Below are 18962 nucleotides of genomic sequence, written 5' to 3' on the forward strand. Positions count from 1 at the left end.
ATTGTGTAGAAACAAATCTTATGATATCTTTCTCCCAATGAATGTCAAGCTTCATATGACACCTAAGTTTTGGATGAATCTTTGGTGATTTTAAACAAGATCTCACTTTCAGGACTGTGAAATAATATTTCCAGATTGATTCCACTTTAATTTGATTTTTTTTTTTCAAAAAAAACCCTGACAAACCTTCCTTACGGATGACAAACCATCCTCAACAGATGTTGTCTCTTTCAGTGAGAATCTACACACTATTCATAGCAATATGGAAACACAAGCTGTAAGAGAAATTCTGGTGAGTAATAATCCATTTGTTCACCTGCATGTTCAGAACAACTTCACTCACAATGAATAAAAAAAGATATTTATTAACTTGATAGTGTGATTAGGAACTTCACCCACTGTTACTTCTCTGGATTTAGTTGACTGTAATCCATGACTGATTTAGGTCTTTTATCCTTTAAAGAAATATTAAAAAACTGGTAGCATTTAGTGTTTTTAAAATCTTTAGACAACATGAAGAAAAACAGTTTAAGTTTTCACAAAACTGTTGAGTTTTGCAAAACATTTTTCCCCTTAATTTGAACCATCACTTTCTCAAAGAAAACTAAATTAAAAAAACAACAAACATGTTTTTGCAATTAAACAGAATACTGAACTATGCAAACAATAAAGATCCTTGTTTGAAATTAATTCTCGTTCTGCTTCTGGGATTACCAGGGGAATAAAATTATAGCAAAACAAAACAAAAAAACCTGCTACAGCCTAGAATTTGTATTTTACCAGAAGCAAAACAAAATTTAGGCTCAATAGTTTTGAGTTCTATTCTGTCTCCAAAAAACATGATTATAGAGTTTGTTCTAAATTTGACAAAATGAAATATCTCATCAGTCCTGTCATCAGAAGCCAAAGTGGTACCTCAGACTTTTTTTCTTTATGGCTCAATACTTTACATTTTCATTCTCTGTACCTGAGGGACATTTAGAGTTGGTTATCAGGAATGTGACGACAATAATGACAGACCATTTGGGTCAATGTTCATTGGTTAAAATTCAGAGGAAAAGATCAAAAAACCTAGGACAGACAGACTGCTTGGAGGTGTGAAGGTCTCATAGAAGGTGATGAATGCTTTTAGGATGATTGTCTGCACCTTTTAGATTTATTTGAACATTAAAACAAAACAAAACAAAACAGAAAAATGAATTTTAGCAACATCTAGCCTGAAGACCCTTAAAAGAAACTGTTTCTAAAGAGTTTGAGGAAACACTACTTGTCCATTTGAACACTGAAACACTCATATTGGCTTTAGAAATTTAAGTTTCTGAGGATATCGCAGTAGTAAGTGTATCACTTTTGGGGTCTCAGTCTTCTGAGTATTCCTGCCTGCCTGTGCCTGCTGGCTTTAGCTACCCATCAGTCCCTTGCTCAGTTGAATTCTTACCATCTGTTTTGTGTTGAGCCACTTGAATAAACTATTGCTCCCCTTATTCTTTGTGTACAGAGCTGTCTTTTGGAACACAATGTTTAGTCAAGCTCCTTGGCCCACGAAATTTCTTCTGCTTATCCTGTTCTCCTGCCCCAAGTGCCCCAGTTGTTCTTGGGTTCTCAAGAGTCCAAAGTCAACATTGTAGAGGCACGGGCATGCTGAGTTTGTGGTTGAGGGCACATCCAAATATTGCTACATCCCAGATTTGGTTCAAATACTTAGCGTAGCCCATTTATTCTAATTAAATAAATGACATTTCTGCATAGGAGAGAAGAATGGGCAGAGAAAAGGAGCAAGGATCAACTGCTGAAGTCTTCCCTGTGTTCAAAAAAAAAAAACACACAGCATTCCTGTAACATTACACTGACTCTATCACCAGGAACCCAGAGGCCCAGTTTCAAGTTTTTGCACAGTTCTCCAGGAGTCCCAAGCCACAGAGCTATGCCCATGGCTTAACTTTGCCAGCATTAAGCAGATTTTCCGGGGAAATTTTTTCAAGTGCTTCCTTTATTTATTTATTTATTTTAAAAACTTGTTTTCTTCAAGTTGAACAGTCCTATGGCTCCCTGAGGGCCAGAGACTAACACGTGGAATAGTTATCAATGAATTGTTTTCATCCTAAGAGCTAATGGCCATGTTAAAATTTCTTCAGTGTTTTCATTCTCTATATGTGACTTTTAAAAATATCACTTTATTTGCTCTCTTACCTATTAGCTAAATATGTTGTTGAGCATTAAAACATGGTTTATGTAGATATACAATACACATAAAAATGATTTAAGAATTTGACCTAAAACATGAGAATTATGAATTTACCCATTTCCTATGATGATTTCTTATAAAAAAAACACACTGTTTTTCAAAACTTTAATTGACCTTTTAACTTTTCTAATAGTTTGTTCCAGCTTCCATTTCTTCAGGCTTGGATTCAGTGGTATAAAGCCTCAGTAAGCAAGTACATCTATTCTGTATCCTTTTAAGATATACTACTTTGCTGTATCGTTCACTACATAATGAAATAAATGCAGGGAAACTTCACAGAGTGCATACTGCCAATTTATCCTAGAATGTCTCAGCTTGTACTGGCGCATGGCCTGACCACCACAGCACCACGGTGTGCTCCCAACTCCTGCACTGCTCTAGTGCTGACTTGCTGTGTGGCCATATGCAAATAAACCAACTGTCCCTCAGCCTGGTGTTCTGTCCTTGTAAAGATGGCAGTGCTCATCTCTAGAAGAAGGAGACCTTCTCCAATTGAATCCAATCACAGCAAGCTACCGAAGCTTTGATCTCTCAGCTGGGTATGAGACAGGGTGCTGCCAGCCCAACTGTGGTGTCCATGCGAGTAGGGTCCAAGGCAGGATGGGTACCACAAAATTTACTCTGTGGGAAAATTCCAGCTGAAGCCAGGACTGGGTTCCCTGACTTCATCAAGCTGTTTCTGAGTGCTTCATAAGTTAAACTGGCACCAGTAAAATCACTTTTCATAACACTGCGAATGTATAACAAGGTCTAAAAATGCAACAGAGAAGTTCACTCTGTGATTACTGTTAATTATTTACCCAGCACAAAGAGGTAGTTTCCACAGATGCCAGTATTCAATGCTACCTTGAAATAGATAAGTATATCCATATTAATTGTATGTCACAACATTAAAAATACTAGGATCCCATACTTAATACAAGCTCTTTTATTGACTTTGCAAAATGTAAGCATTCCTTTGTCTCATGTTGTATACAACTTGAACATACATTTAGTAATACATCATTTGTCTTATACATCTAAGAGAGAGCAAATAGAGAATAGAAATAATAACATCAATTTGACTGAGAATATTTCAACAGGAACATCATTTTTGAAGACAATTATGAGTCTTAGATGATTTGTGGCTGGATTTTCTCAAAAATTTTTTTTAAAGTTAACAAGAATTTTGCCCATATACTTAAAATTGAAGGCATCATTATTGTTAATTAAAAAATATTTTTAGTTTTTCATTTTCCTTTTTCCCTTTCCTTTTCTTTTTTTCCTTTTTCATTTTTTTTCATTTTTTTTCTCTCTTTCTCTTTCTCTTTCTCTTTCTCTTTCTCTTTCTCTTTCTCTTTCTCTTTCTCTTTCTCTTTCTCTTTCTCTTTCTCTTTCTCTTTCTCTTTCTCTTTCTCTTTCTCTTTCTCTTTCTCTTTCTCTTTCTCTTTCTCTTTCTTGTTTCCCATACCATCCTCCATAGAAACTGGCTGCTCACGTCTTGGACAGGTGCACACTTTGTTGAATTAAAAACTTGCTGGGTGTCCGGGCCCAAAGGTCATGGTGAATGGAATTCATTTGGAACCTAATCACTAGTGGTGCCTCCCTGGACTCAGTATTGGGGCCAGTTCTCTTCAATATCTTTATCAATGATCTGGACAAAGAGATAGAGTACATCTTCAGTAAGTCTGCAGATGACACCAATGTAGGAAGTGGCGATCTGCTTGAGGGTGGGAAGGCTTTACAGAGAGATCTGGATAGGCTGGACTGATGGGCCAAGGTCAACTGTATGAGGTTCAACGAGGTTGTGTGTTGGGAACTGCACTTGGGGCACAACAACTCCATGCAATGGTAAAAGCTAGGGGAAGAGTGGATGGAAAGCTGCCCAAGGGAAAGGCACCTGGGGATATTTGATAGTAGGATGATTATGAGCCAGCAGTTGCTCTGGCAGCCAAGAAGGCCAAAAGCATCCTGGCTTTTATCAGAAATAACATGGCCAGCAGGACTAATTAAGTGATTGTCCCCCTGTACTTGGCTCTGGTGAGGCTACACTTCAAATAATGCTTTCAGTTTTGGGCCACTCACTGCAAGGAGGACATCAAGGTTCTGGAGCATGTCCAAAGAAGGGCAATAAAGCTGGTGAAGGGTCTAGAGAACAAAGTCATGTGAGGAGTGGCTGAAGGAGGTAGGCTTGTTTAACCTGGAGAAGGGGAGGCTCATGAGAGACCTTAGCACTCTGTACACCTAACTTAAAGGACCCTAGTGAGGTGAGAATTGATGTCTTCTCCCAAGCAGCAAGTGATAAGACAAGAGGAAATAGCCTTACATTGTGCCAGGGGAGGTTTAGGTTGGGTATTAGGTAAAAGCCTTCACTGAAAAGGATATGAAGTATTGGACCAGGCTGCACAGGGAAGCAGTTGTGTCACCGTTGCTGGAGGTCTTCAAAAAACCTGTAGATGTGGTGTTTGGCTTAGTGGTGGACTTGGCAGTGATAGTTTAAAGGTTGGACTAGATGATCTTAGAGGTCTTTCCAACCTAAATGATTCTGTGATTCTATGATCCTTTTCCTTTTTCTTTATCCTCCAGGAAACATTATTTTGCAAGCAGAAAACAAAAAGCAAAATCTTAAATCTGTTGTTTACTTGTTCATTAAAAAAAAGATAAATGAATAATGTTTTTACCTTTTGCTTTTTCCACTTGAAGGAAAAATAATGTTGCTGCTGAGCATCTGTTACAATAGGTTTTATATTTTCAAGATTTAATTTGTAGGGATGAGTTAATGTTTCCAGGGAGTGGCATCTCCATACCAGTTGTCTTTCTCCTATAAATATGAGCTCAGATTGTTGAAAATGAAGTTTGAATACTAAGGCAGTTAATTAGTTTGGCTCCCAAAGGCACCAAATAATAGCTCCTTCAAAACAATCTCCTTTAAGTGGATGAGATTCTTGGAAATACTCTGACATACATCATAATAGCTCATTGCAAACATAGGTCTGGAGACTTGTCCTTGCCAATAACTGAAGATGCTAGAACACAGTAAATTACTCTGTGTACATACCCTTGCTGGTTCCTGGAAAGATGATTTCTTCTTTTAAGAATATTGATATTCATCATTGATAGCTGTAGAAGATAAGTGTGGATATTCTATTTCTGGAATGCATTTAACCTGGTATGAAACCAAACCAGGATGATAATTTAAATTTGAATTTATCACTACAAAAATCTCACATAATATCATCATTTTAGACTTTAAACAGAAGTAAGAGCACACTTTCTCAGTGAGCAGGTGTAAGCAATTGCCTTTTAGGCAATGGTCTTTGTGTGTGTGTGTGTCTTGCTTTTATAGTACTGTAGAAGGAGCCTTTGCTTAGAGGATCTTGCTTGAAAGTCGATGATAAAGATGACTAGTGTCTGAGTGTGTTGCCTAAATTAAATCTTAACTGATGCTTTACTATGCCAGAGTAAAGGGAGTTCAGTATCTCTAAGGGGCAGGGAATCAGAAAAGGGAATTGGAGAGACCTGAGGTACAGCCAAGTTCTAGAGAAAACATGCATTATTATGGTTCATTGTAATTTAAGTTAATAGAAGCCAGAGAGAGAGAGAGGTATATTTGGTATCACATCCAGGGCATTTGTCCTTTTTGGAGCAGGATGAGAACTTATGCACTAGTATGGTCCTGTTCTCATAATTATTAACTCAAATAGCTATAGCATTAATACTGAAATATCTGAAAAAATAACTGCATGTATGTGTTCTATGGAGGGCTGTCAAATATCAGTACCGTCTGTTAAAAGTATTAAGTATCATCACAGATTATTCTATTTTTTAACATGGGACTTGGGAAAATTCAAAGAGAAATCTTACATTTTGTGTGAGAAGGACACACACAAAGTACTAGACTATTTTTTTTATTATTATTTTTTGGCACTTCTGCAACTTTAAAATGTCTAAATGATTTTTTTTTTTTTTGGAATGTTTTTATGAAAAAATAAAATGTGTACTCTAAAATGTCAGGGAATGTGTAAGCCAATTTGTAAAGTCACATGGGTTTCATTTTGCCCTCAAATACAGTCTTCAATTCCTTTGTGTTTAGGAGAAGAATTGGACCCATCTGTTTTTAGTAGTAGAAGGAAGACAAATGGTGCAGTTTTTTCAACAACTGAAAACCATCTTGAGATACACAGATCAATTTAGACTAAAACTAAAACTAAAACAACAGCAATATCAACAACACCACCACAGTCTTCAAGCCCTTTGACTAGTACTTATCTGACCAATAATGGCCAAAAGCCATTTATCTTTGCTTAAACTACATGATGATAAAACCAGAGTCTGGAAAATATCATTACTTGATCTATTTGGTAAACTTTCAAATATTTCTTTTAGAAGATTTGCCAGGCAAACAGCATAGTATAAAATTTAGTTTCATTTAATTTGCTTTTTATTGCTTTAGAATTTTACTTTCAAAAAAAAAAAAAAAAGACATGATTAAAGAACTACAGCTACAACTGAGCAAAGGTACAAAGCTTCTGTAGTAGAAAGTTGAGGGAGTGTGAGTCTGTAGAACATGGATTTGTAGGTGCATTTTAGTACAGAAAATTGTGCTGCAAAGGTGTTTAGTGGGTTTAAACCTGTGTCTGAAACAAGCTGTGCAGTGTGAATGCAATATCTGAGCTTTTTCTTAGGGCTACTGTTGGTACATCCAGAATACTGGTACAGCCAGAATATAAGTACATCCAGCTAGGGACACCATCGAGTCCTTATTTCAAAGGGAAATCCATTTGTTCATTAGTTGCCAGAAAAAAAAGACTCAACAAACTGACAACTAACAAACCAATGCTTTGCAGAGACACTGAATAACAAAAATTTTGACTGAGCTTTTTTTTCATGGTAAAGTACAACCCGAAGAAATATAATCTTAAAGTAAAACCTAACCACAGGGCTCATCATCTTCCTTCAAAAAATAGCATCTTCTTTTGGATTGTCTTAAGATTTCACTAACTTGCAAACCTGAAACCAGCTTTCTGTGCTGCTGATGTGGCTAAAGAAGACAAGTTTCCCAGCTGAGTGGGAGGAACTGTAAAGAGGTTTTCTCTGGTCTCATGAAATTATTTTGTATGGACCAGGAAAGAGCACAAGAACTGTCACAAGATTTACTGTAGCTAAATTTATTTATTTCTTTATTTTTCAATTACCATCATAAAATTATAATAGGAATTCCAGTGTAGCTGCTAAGAAAAAAGTGTTGTTTTTTTTTTTGTTTGTTTTTTTTTTTTTTTTATTTAGTGAGGAAATGTAGATGTAAAGAAAACTATATGATGGCTATTAAAGCAACAAAACGTACATATTACTATTTTATAATGGCAGCAACTTAAAACCATTCTGCTTTCTGAAGTTCTCAAAGTGAAATAATTAATTTCAATAACAGAAAAGCTGCACATAATCAACAATGTAATAACTTCTTTCAAATGTAAGGAAAAGATTAAGTGAAAAATTAATGTTTTCCTCTGTGCTCACTAATGCCTCAACCCACATAAATATAAAAATATGCCAATAATTGTTTGTTATTACACAGTTGAAAGAAGAAGAATAATTTGTCTGAATAATAAGTTTCAAGATAGGAATGAAACTGCAGAAGAAATATGATAACACAAGTAGTATGCTGCAATCATTTACATAAAAGTAGAGCAATAGACTTGTATATGATAAAGTGTAAGATCATGCAACTACTGAAGGTTAAGTTAAATACAAATTCTTTGTTCATAAATATAAATGTAAAGTACAGAAGCATCTTGGTGAACTAGAAGAGGATTTTATTCAGTAGCATCTCCAAGCTCACAAGAATCTGACTTTGTGTTTGTCTTGTCACTGTCTCTGAAGGGGAAAAAAAAAAAAAGACCTTTCTGGAAATCATAAATATTACTGAGAGACACATAGAAAAACATAGAAAAATTAGGTAGCATGTTCAGGTGCTTCTTGAATATTATACCATCAATATTTAAATGTTCTACCTTCCAGTATTAGAGCTTTCAGTTACTAAAACCTGGAGTTCTTCATGTCCTCTCTTACCTCAATGCTGGAATGTTCTCCTGTAGATTACCATACAGGCAGAAGTTATTTGATATTGATTCTGGTGGGGCTGAGATTAAAATTAATTTAAGCCATGCGCAACAAAGAGTTTAATGAATTGAATGAAAACAATTATGTTTGGAAATTATACAGACCAGTACGCATTGTTTAAAAAGTAAATTCATGTGTCTGATAATTTAATTGCATGCTTGAAGGTGTTTGAAATAAACGAGAGAAAAAATGTTATACTCTAACAAAAATGGTGTATCATCTTCTGAAGCACTGTCTTCCTTTTTTTTTTTTTTTTTTTTACATGGTTGTTCTCTACTTCCTTCCCAGAAAGACAGGCATACTGTTTCAGTGACACTCCATAGTCAGAAGTGACTTGCATCCATACAGATCCTTTCCAAGGTTGGGCCCTTATTTGATAACTGTAGGAAAAGAGTAAAGATGTGAAACAGTGAAATAATGGCACTAAGAAAACACAGAAGTGATTGAAGCCTCTGCGGATGCATTTAGAGATTTATAAATAGCACAGAAAGCAAAGATATTTAATGTGGAACAACAGATAGGAAAACATTGCAGGTATCAGAAACACTAAATCGGCTCACAATGCAGCCAGACAGAGCACCATGAGCTTGTATAGCTATTGCCAGTGTGTCTTCCAACAAGTTGAATCAGATATAACTTCTGAACTGTCAAACAACATGAAAATAGAACAGAGGGATTTGCAGAATTAAAAAGTAATAGAGGTAGCTTGCAAGTGGCAGTAGCTATGAATCACCCTTGACTGACACCATTGCACATTGATTCTATTAATTTCTTTTAATGAAATAAAGTATTTGAAAATATGTTTTGGGAAACCACTAGGATAGTGTAACTAATTCAGGGAAATAGTACCTAAGGGCTGAAAAGTCAATAGAAAAAATCCTGTAGATTCCAACAGGTTAGAACAACTCCATGTTTCATGCCTCAAAAAAAGTCTTAGAAAGGTTCATAAGATAAAAATATCTTAGGGTACTTGACTGGGTTCTTGGACTTCTCTGTATATAACAGAAGTTGCTTTGGCTTTAAATTACCAGGGCTGGACCATTATATTTAACCTGGAACAGCTTGCACTAGTTACTGTGGATGCCCCCCTTCCCTCCCCTTCATGCTGGCCAGCACTTGGTGACACTGAAAATTATTTGTGGAGAGGCATGGCATGCCCTGACATTCTCCCATGCTCACTGAGAACACAAAGCTCCACAGAAACCTCCTTTGTGTTTGTTCTAAGAATTAAAAAAAATATATTAATCAAAATTATCTTCTCTAATAATAAAAGGAGCCATCATCTGGCTAAAAATAAACACTGGAAACAAAACATAAAAACTGCAAGCTTTAATTAGAAACACAGGACATTGAACATGTCTGATTCAAACCTTTGGCTTGGGTTCCTGCCTTGAAAACAGCATAGCAAATCTTGGCTAAACACTGAATTTGTGCTGGGCAGGCATCAGGAGCACCTAGATTCCTGGTTGCTTCTCAGCCCCCAGGCCAGGGTGTCTCAGTGGAGGCCTTTGCTCTCACCCAGAAGGGCAGATACTCTTGCATGTGGTGTCTCATCCGTTCCACCCAAGACAACACAACGAGCTTCCCATCTGCTCCATTGGCTGGAAGGGCATTCCAGAAGATTTGCCCAGTCTTGAGTCTGCTCTTTTAGCTGCTTCGAAGGTGAGGAGAGTGGTTCACATTCATCCTTCAGCTGGTTCTTCATTTGTCAATGCCAGTAAGTGGGGCAAAAAAGCTGCTATACTTAGGAAGTTGCTGTTCATTTAAATCAGAATTGCAGGAATTCTGAATGTCTCGGCTGTTGTGGCAGGAAAATCTCTAAAATACTACTGTTGTGACAGAGTTCAGAACCTCCTGTTGTACGAAGCAAACAATAAACCTTTTCCACTCACTTTACCCTTCCAAAGATAAGACAAAATGAGAGATACATATTTCTATGCATTTCATTGCACTAATGTATAAGAAGTTGTGCAGACACACTGCTTCAAGGATGGCAACATTTTGGAGCTAGGACTTCTTGTTCTATTTGTGCAGTGCCAAACACAAGCAGATACTGGTCACTGAACAGAGGGGCTACTAAAAATTACCTTAATACACATAAACAAATAAATAATTGCAAAGCTAGCCTTTCCTTTGCATATCTTTTCTTTGCCTTTATCACGGGCAGCTACTTATATTGTGATAAAAATAAATATATGGGTAAAATATGGTTTTAAAAAAGATAAAACTCTGTATTAGACTTTTTTTCAAAGTTCTTAGGTGTCTCAATATTTTTTATTTTTAATTTTTGTGGCCTTGATGCCAAGCATAGTGGAGTCAGTGCTCATAGTTAATTGTTTTTAGGAATGCAATCTAAATTAATTTTTCTTCTATAAAGTATCTCCTATACATTCATTTGAGCATAGTACACAAAGTAGATGAGCACGTACCTTTTAGGCAACCTTTGCAAACACTACTCTCGCTATTCTTTTCATAGAAGGCCATGGAACAACAGGAATAGTTATCTTCCAAAGTACTTAGGAACAATTGGATGTTTTAACCTTTTATGTAGCCACATAGTGGCAAACATTTACTGACACTCAAAGTATTATGCTATGAAATTCTATTTTAAATTCATTTGTGATTTTTTTTTTCACATCTTTGATTAACTCTTGTATCTGTCAGGTATGTTTTATATTGTAACATGGTGGTGCAGAAAAGAGAGGTTCTAAAACAATCGTAGTACACAATGTTTTTCTAGTGAACCAGTACAGCTGCTGAAATCTAAGGTCATTGCAAGGCCCATGAATAGAGCGCGTGACCAGAAATTTTTTGAGATTTCAACAGACAGGTAGTTCTGGCAGTGGATGGGTTAGCCAAGGCAATGTGCTAGCCATGCTCCCTGGTCACAAAGGCTCACTCTTAATTTCCCCAAAGTGAGCTCATGTTCTGTGACTTGTAATTACTATAGACACACACACATATTACATATATGTATAAGGAGAAAGAGCAATTAATATAAAAATCCAATAATCTACAGGGAGTAAAAATTGTTTGGTGGATTCAAAGAAAAATAAAATACAATAAGAATTAATGCCAAAACTGAGTTAAGAACTATATGAAGAGATAAACTAAATGCATTAAGAGGAGTTTGAGAACCAGGAAGGCAGAAAGGAATTGGGTGGATAATAGAAATAAATAAATAAAAATAAAAATGGATGTAGAAAATGGTATAATAACTGTATAGAATTGCACAATAATAAGATGAAATATGAACTGTAAATAGTAGGACATAAAAGGTATCAAAAAACCTAAATAAATAAATTTTTGGATACAGGAAAAGTTGACGAAAGGATTAGAAAACAGACCAAAATGAGGAACAGATAAAGAAGATATATATGATACTTGTGTTCAAGTCAGCAGGGTCCAGTAAAATTCATCTCAAAGTATTCAAAGCTCTGGCAAAAGCAATCTGTGAAACATCAGGAATTATTCTGAGAACTTGTGGGGAAGAGAACTTGGAAAAGGGCAAAGACATTGTCCATCTTATTGACTGTTTAGATTAAATTTGTCTTCTAGAAAATACTGGGACTTGAATGTCACAAAGCCAGTCCTGTTTCCTTTTCTGACAGAACAGAACCAGTGACTGAAGGAAAAGTAGATGATTTAGTATACTCCGATTTTAGGAACTGTTGGATTTTCCCCATGTGATTTTTCCATAAACAGAATAAGGAAATAAAATAAGCACACACAGAGCTGAAAAAAATGACTCTACATTGTTTGCTAACAAAACAGGGAGGCAGTTCCAATTGGAGCCTCTAAGGGGCTCTATGGGTCTCTAAGGGTCTCTATAACATTTTTATTAAGATGAATGACACTACACACGCCAGGGAACTGAATAACTATTCTGCAAATGTTGCTCGTGACATCAAGGGAGGGGGAACTGCAAGTGTGAGCAGGTGTGTTGGCATCAAGAGAAAAAGTTGAAAAACAGTTTCATAAAGCTCCCATAGAAATGCAGGTTTTACTAAGGACTTTGGGACAGAATTTTTAAGATATTGCAAATAGTCTTAATTTTCAGATCAGTTTCTGATGCAGCAACCCACTTACCTCAGAAAAGAACATTTAATTGTGGACTGAATAGTTTTAATCCTAAAATGATGCATAGCAGTGTAACTACACTGTTGTCAATGGAGTTGTGCCAAAGTCCACTACCAGCTAGAGATCTTGTGTCCGTGTTTGTTTTGGTTTGCAAAAGAAAACATGCAGCCCATAAGAGAAAGCTTAAGAAAAAGAATTCTGTGATAAGATTTGTGGGTGAAATATTTTAAAGTGTATCTTGGGATAAGAAAAGCTCTGCAATACAGTGGATTCAAAACCAATAGTAAGTTTTGTATGTTAAGACATCGATTGTACGTGAAACAATTGAATGCATCTGTGTAATAAAGCCAGAGCTAGCTGAATGCCAAAAGATTCCAGAAACCACTTGGGTTGAAAGTTCAGGGTGCTAACTGGCCAGTAAGCAGCAATATGAAACCTCACTCCCTTCCCCTCCCTACATTCAAATAGAATACTGCAATCCAGACCTACAAAGGTATTTAGGTCCCACATTCTTTTTTAGGAACCCAAAGTTAGATGCTTAAGAAGGGACTGGGAGCCTCAAAGTCTTTGTATATCTTGGCTTATATATGCAGCATTTTCTATAGGCTTGTGCACAAATCACAACCACGAAGGAACACCTGGGGAGGGAGAAAGAGGAACTGATCTCAGAGCTTCATATGTTTTTTATTACTAGGTAACTCTTTCCATGCAATATATGTGTACAGAATGGTTGCTGCACTTGGAGTCTGGCTTCCAGGGAGGCCAGCTTACATCACAGAGTTGGGAATAAACAGCCAAAAGTTCAGTACTATTTAGTAAAACCCAGACCAAGCTACATGATATTCAGGCATAGAAAATACATCTTCTGCACTGCTGTGGAGTACTTTATGAGCTGTCAGTAGATATGGCATGACTTGCATTCCAATTTCCCATGGCTGCAGTGTGTCGCCAGAAATATCTTTGTTACTCTTGAATATGTTCTGTGTTGGTGGATGGGGTGCAGGACAAAGTTGAAATGTCAAGAAATTAATCAGAAATGAGGTTCTGGATTTTTTCCACATCGTGGGATTCAGCTCATACTGCAGGTGGTGGTCCTATAAAACAGTTGTTTTTCACAAATCATTCTGCCTGTTCATTAATTTCATGAACCAGAAGGCCATTTCCCTGTAGTCTTTTTTTTTTTTTCTTTTCTTTTCTTTTTTTCTTCTTTTTTTTTTTTTTAAAAAGGGTCCACCAGACCTATATGTCTGTTTTCCACAGTTTGTAAAGAATTACACCTCACTTATCAACATTTACATGAAGGCACAGAGAAGTCATTGGGTGTTTTGGAGCTGCAAGCTGAAAAGTGAAATTATAAGCAAATCTGAAAGAAACATAAAGAACCTAAGCCATTTCTCATGTGAAAATTAATATTCTTACCTTTAAATTACCAAAAGTGCAAAATTATTTCATTTTTAATGCTTTATTAAACAGAATATAAAACAACAGATCAACTCTGAAGTCAGCTGCAAAGCTCATCTGTTGGGCAGACTTTCCTTCACTCACAAAACAGACACAATTTCATGGGTTAGTATTTTTGAACAAGGTTCCAAACTGGCAAAGCTGGCAGCTCAGGGAAGGACCTGTTAAAACACAAATGGTCCTTTTTTTTTTTTTTTTTTTTGTATGTGTGTGTGTGTGTGTGAAAGATTTAGAGGTACCAACATTTATATTTGTCTAAACTCAGAGGAAAAAAGACACTGTCCTATTTTTGTTTTCTGAAAAAATGATTTAGAGAAAAGGTGTTATTTGAGAAGGCTCACCAGACCAATGGTTAGATCTTGGACCTGGGAGTTCTGGATCATTAGTGTTCATGTAAGCAATTGGGAAAAAAAAGGAGAAAAATTTGATCTAGATACATCGGGGAAGAAAAAGAACCAATCTGAGCCCCTTTTCAAACCATTCAGACCACTAGGTCCTGAATACTCTAGGGCAACATTTTTTTCCCCTCTTCAAATTGCACCCTGGCTCTTGAAACCTGGGATGGTTTCAAATTCAAAACCGTGTATTTCTATGGGGCACGTAGCACAGAATTTGCTGCATTAGCAAATTCTGAGCTTCTCTGAAGGAGCCTCTACCAGAGCACATTTCAGTCAGTGTTCTTCAGCAGTGCGGTCTGTGTGCGTGCTAACAATCCCCACTGCTTGTTCTCACTGGCAGGGAGTTAGAACAACTTTTGACCCCAAGCCTGCTGGAAGGCATGAGTTAAATGATCATCTTTGATTCCTACTTTCCCTACAAACAAGGTCTAACCGATAGCTTATAAATTCTGATAATTCAGCAGGGAACAGATACTTGGAAAGAATAAATGATAGATGAGATGGAATATAGAAGAACTTATGTACAGCAAGCTTGATACAACTATGTTCACTCCTGAGTGTTTTTATGTTGTAAGGTAACCATTTCATTGGAAAGAAACACTACTGGCACTTAGACAAAACTAGAAGTATGAGGGCATGGCTGCCATCTAAAGTTTGGAAAACAAACATCAACAAGGGGACAAATTATATAAGGACATATGAGAAAGAACATTGTAAATAAGCTAAGAAAATTAATGATAATTAAAAAAAAAAATGGGTTGAGCATGAGGGGCTATTTAAGAGGCTTGGGGTCACTATTATTTGTGACAGGTATAATCTTCCTCCTCTGCTGAAAGGAATAAGTCTAAGATGTCATACAATGAGAGCACATGGTAGGCTGAAGAAATTGGAAGACTTATGGGCAACATAATTTTACTCACTTACGGATGGACTAAAATCATGTAGCCTCTCCCTGAAAGGTAGTTTAATACTTGAGGATTAAGAGAAAAAGACAAGACTACCCTAAAATGTCCCCTAGTTTCCCCTCTGCCACCATTCCATCCATCCACTTTCCTCTGCGAGCACAAGCATTTGTGCCGCTAGTCAGCGAAGATGATTGGGAAACAAATCAGTTTAAAAATAAATCTTCTGCTGGGTTCGTTTTAGCCTGGATTGGTTTCCTGATCTGGTTCATAATGCAGCCAACATGGCTAATGGTGTCTGTATCTTGCTCTATGGTCGTAGTCTCTGACTTCTGTGATTTGCATTAGCCTTGCAGCTGCTGCACGTGTGCGCTGTAGGACTTTCAGACCTCAGTAAGGAACACTGTGCTATGGAAAGAGAGGGCTGGGTCTTCCATGTGGGGAAATATCACTGTATTCAACTGGAAATATTTTACTGGAAATGTTTCTATTGCCTTCATTCAGACTGAGCTTACACTTCACAAAATAACTCAGTGACTAAAATACCCGTGTCATAAAAATATATGTGCTAATTTCAGTTTTCTGTGATTTCATGAATACTATAAATGTTTATTTCATATAATATGCCCTTTTAACAAGCTGTTTTATTCTGTTCTATCATGAAGCATCTATTCTGTCCTGACTACTCTTCTGATACAGGCCTTTGTAATTCTAGGAGGAGAGGTTTGAAGTTAAAGTGTATGAAGACTACTCTTTTTACTACATCTGAAACAGCTCATTACACTCACCTCATTACCACTCAATTCTCTACTTTTTCAATTCTGTTGTCAGTCTGGCTGCTCAGCTGCACTACCTCAAATTTAACTGTGTCCTAATCCTGTGGTTCCATCCATCTCCTCATCACCTCTAATTCACTGCTCAACCCCCCTTTTCTCTTGACAGAAGGTCTTAGCAAGTTCTACCTTTGATATTGATTTTTTTTTAACATTTTTCATGTGACCTGACCTTCCTCTTCATGCTAGCTTTGGGCCCTTTCCCTGCTCTTCAGACTTCTCTTTCTGCTTCTCCCTCATCACAGATGCAGACATGCTTTATCTGTTCTTTTCAAATCCCTTTTTCTGCCTGCCTCCTCCTACCCTCTCTCTTCTTAGCTTTTCATCTTCTGACCATTCTCCTCCCCTCCCTTACTCCTTAACCTCTTGATCTCCTCTGGTTTGTTGTTTTCAATGTGTCTAGGTTTTTTTTTTTTTTTTTTTTTTTTTTTTTCTGCTCTCTATACCATATGTTAAGTCTCTCACATCATAAATAAAGTACTTTTGACTCCTTCTTGCATCTTTAGCTACTGGCCCATCTGCAGCCGCTCTTTCATCTCTAAGCTCTCTGAATGTGCTGTTTACACTTTTTCTTCCTAGAGCTCTTCCAATCTGGCTTCCCTCCTCTGCCCTTAAATGAAACCATTCTTTCCACAACATCTAATGGCATCTTCTTTGCCAGATCTCAGACTCACTGCTATAACCGTAACTTCTCCTGGACTCTCTGTTTCTGCTCTCCTTGAAATCTCTCTATGATTCCTCGGGACTGGCTTTCCTTGACTGCTTCTTTTACCTCTCTAATCCTTTCTTTAACACATCCTCTGGAGAATCCTCCAGCTCTTGGTGAGGCAACTAAAGGCTTCTAACTTTGTCTTCACAATTGCACCTAGGACCAAAAACTCTCATTATCTCAATGCTTTCACAGATCTACCAATATATTCTTCTGTTTCCTTTTGTCCTAAACAAACTTTTTGTCTGATGCCTTCATGAATGACTTACTAACCATGCAAACTTAGTTTTGCTGAATCACAGATTTTTCACCACAGACCTTCTCACTATGTTCTTCTCAATAACCATGGATTTTAGTGTGGTTGAAGTCCTAATCTGAATGCCATCTAAGCCTTCCAGACTATTTCTAAACTTAACAAACATAATATCTCCAACACATAGTGCTTCCTAGCCATGCAGGTTGCTGAAACTTCCTCAGAATCTTCTTTCCTGACACTTAAATTATACAGTATCCTTTCTCTGCCCCTATAAAGGTGTTCTTGCTCCCCTAACGTTCATTTAGGAAACAGCAGCAACACAATATCCCTACTTCATAGTTTAGAAATATTTCACATATCTCTTCATGTATCTCTTCCTTGAAACCCTTTTACTGCATTCTCCTTCTTTATTTTATCAAACAAGATTACTGCTTGCCTTCAGAGTAAAAGGTCTTTATACCTACTTCCATTTGCCACATAGTATTAGCTCGCAGTATTAGCCTTTTAACTTCCCAGACAAGGACCCTTGTGTTTCTGACTGCCAAATTTGGAGGGAACTTACTGTAAAGCATATGCAACACTGTCTCAATTTTTTGCTTCAAATACATCTTTAAAACCCCTTTCTTGTGGGGAGGAATAATAGGCAGCTTAATGCAATGACACTACAAATCTCAGATTTTCTTCCTTTTCTGTTTTATTCCATTGTATGTCCTGGGTAAGGGGAGTAAGTTTTCTCAGATCATTTCATCTCTTTTATTCCTTTTGTATTCACTATGTTCTGATTATAAGTAGAATACATACGAGACAAAAGAAACAGAAACTCTAACAAAGTAGTCACCATTTCACAGTATAGCTACATTTTGATGATTCTGAGACTGCCTGAAGCATTTTTGTGTGTGTGTATGTAAGAGACTGGAAAGGCACGTGTTCCATTTCTACCTGAAACTGTTAAAAAGAGAGAAATTCAACGAATTACAGGATGGACATTGTCATATAGATTGTGTTAACATCTGGAATTTTATTTTTCTCAAAATGGAATATTTGATACTATATTAATTTGTGTTTGTATATGTGTGTATATATATGCGTATATATATAGCTTACTGGATATTCGACTTGGCTGGTAGTATGTGTTGAACTTTTGATGGACTCTGTGAAAGGTGGAAAAATACTTAGAGTAGTTAAAGTGGTGTTGACTGATTGGTGAGTTGTTCTTAGTAAAAGGAGATAGTCTTGTATTCTGCCAAGCAGAGTTATCCTTTGTGTGGGGCAGGCATTTTGAACTGTCGTTTTTTTTTCACTTGGTGTGTGGTCATCCTGAAATGCTTTAGGAATGTCTCGTTTTCTTCTTGTAAAGTAGGTTTGTTTTTCTTTCCTTCTTTCTTTCTTATTTTCCGTTTTGGTGGATAGCTCATTTTCCTGGTATAGGGCTGTTGTCTTGTGGATTATAAGTTTTAAAAAGCATTATGTGTTTGAGCAGAATAGGGCCACATCCTCAGCTGTTATAAATTGCTAAGGCTGTTTTGCATATGAGCCTTCTTTGGAGCTGTTTGACAAAATATCTCTATATTTCACATAAATTAAAAGCTGAGAGTACCTTATTATTTAATTTATTAAATAATATTTAGAGAATAATTATTTTTCTCTTGCAATTCCAGTGCCATTCACAGATTTCCACCTGCAATTAATGTAGTTCCAATTTTGCTTACGATAAAAATGTACCTTAAATTGAGCTTTTCATAATATTATATGTTATGTAATATGTTTCATAATATTATATGTGTGTGTGACTGCATGTGCTCAGTACTAGAGCTATGTGTGTACCATCAGCTCTACCATTTTGTGTACCATTTTGAAGATGAGCATGCTTTCTTTTTAAAGTATAGGGTCCATTCTGACCTCGAGGATGAGACTTAAACTGCAGAATAGTCATGCCAAATTGCCAGATTTGAATGTCATTTTTTTGTGTGTTTATGATT

At 36.7% G+C, this 18962-nt stretch overlaps 1 long non-coding RNA gene across 2 annotated transcripts in view; it reads left to right on the plus strand.

The window, feature by feature from the left end:
* Positions 1 to 18962, plus strand: part of LOC137856885 (uncharacterized) — a 211287-nt gene that overhangs the window by 183989 nt on the left and 8336 nt on the right. The window contains exons 25-26 of one of the 2 annotated variants that reach the window (XR_011096848.1): positions 235 to 292; positions 2379 to 3535. This is a non-coding gene — a long non-coding RNA (uncharacterized lncRNA). Of the gene's footprint in view, positions 1 to 234; positions 293 to 2378; positions 3536 to 18962 lie in introns of those variants that run through there. The other variant, XR_011096845.1, reaches the window with a different exon arrangement.

Source organism: Anas acuta, chromosome 5, assembly GCF_963932015.1.
Source record: "Anas acuta chromosome 5, bAnaAcu1.1, whole genome shotgun sequence".
Taxonomy (NCBI): domain Eukaryota; kingdom Metazoa; phylum Chordata; class Aves; order Anseriformes; family Anatidae; genus Anas; species Anas acuta.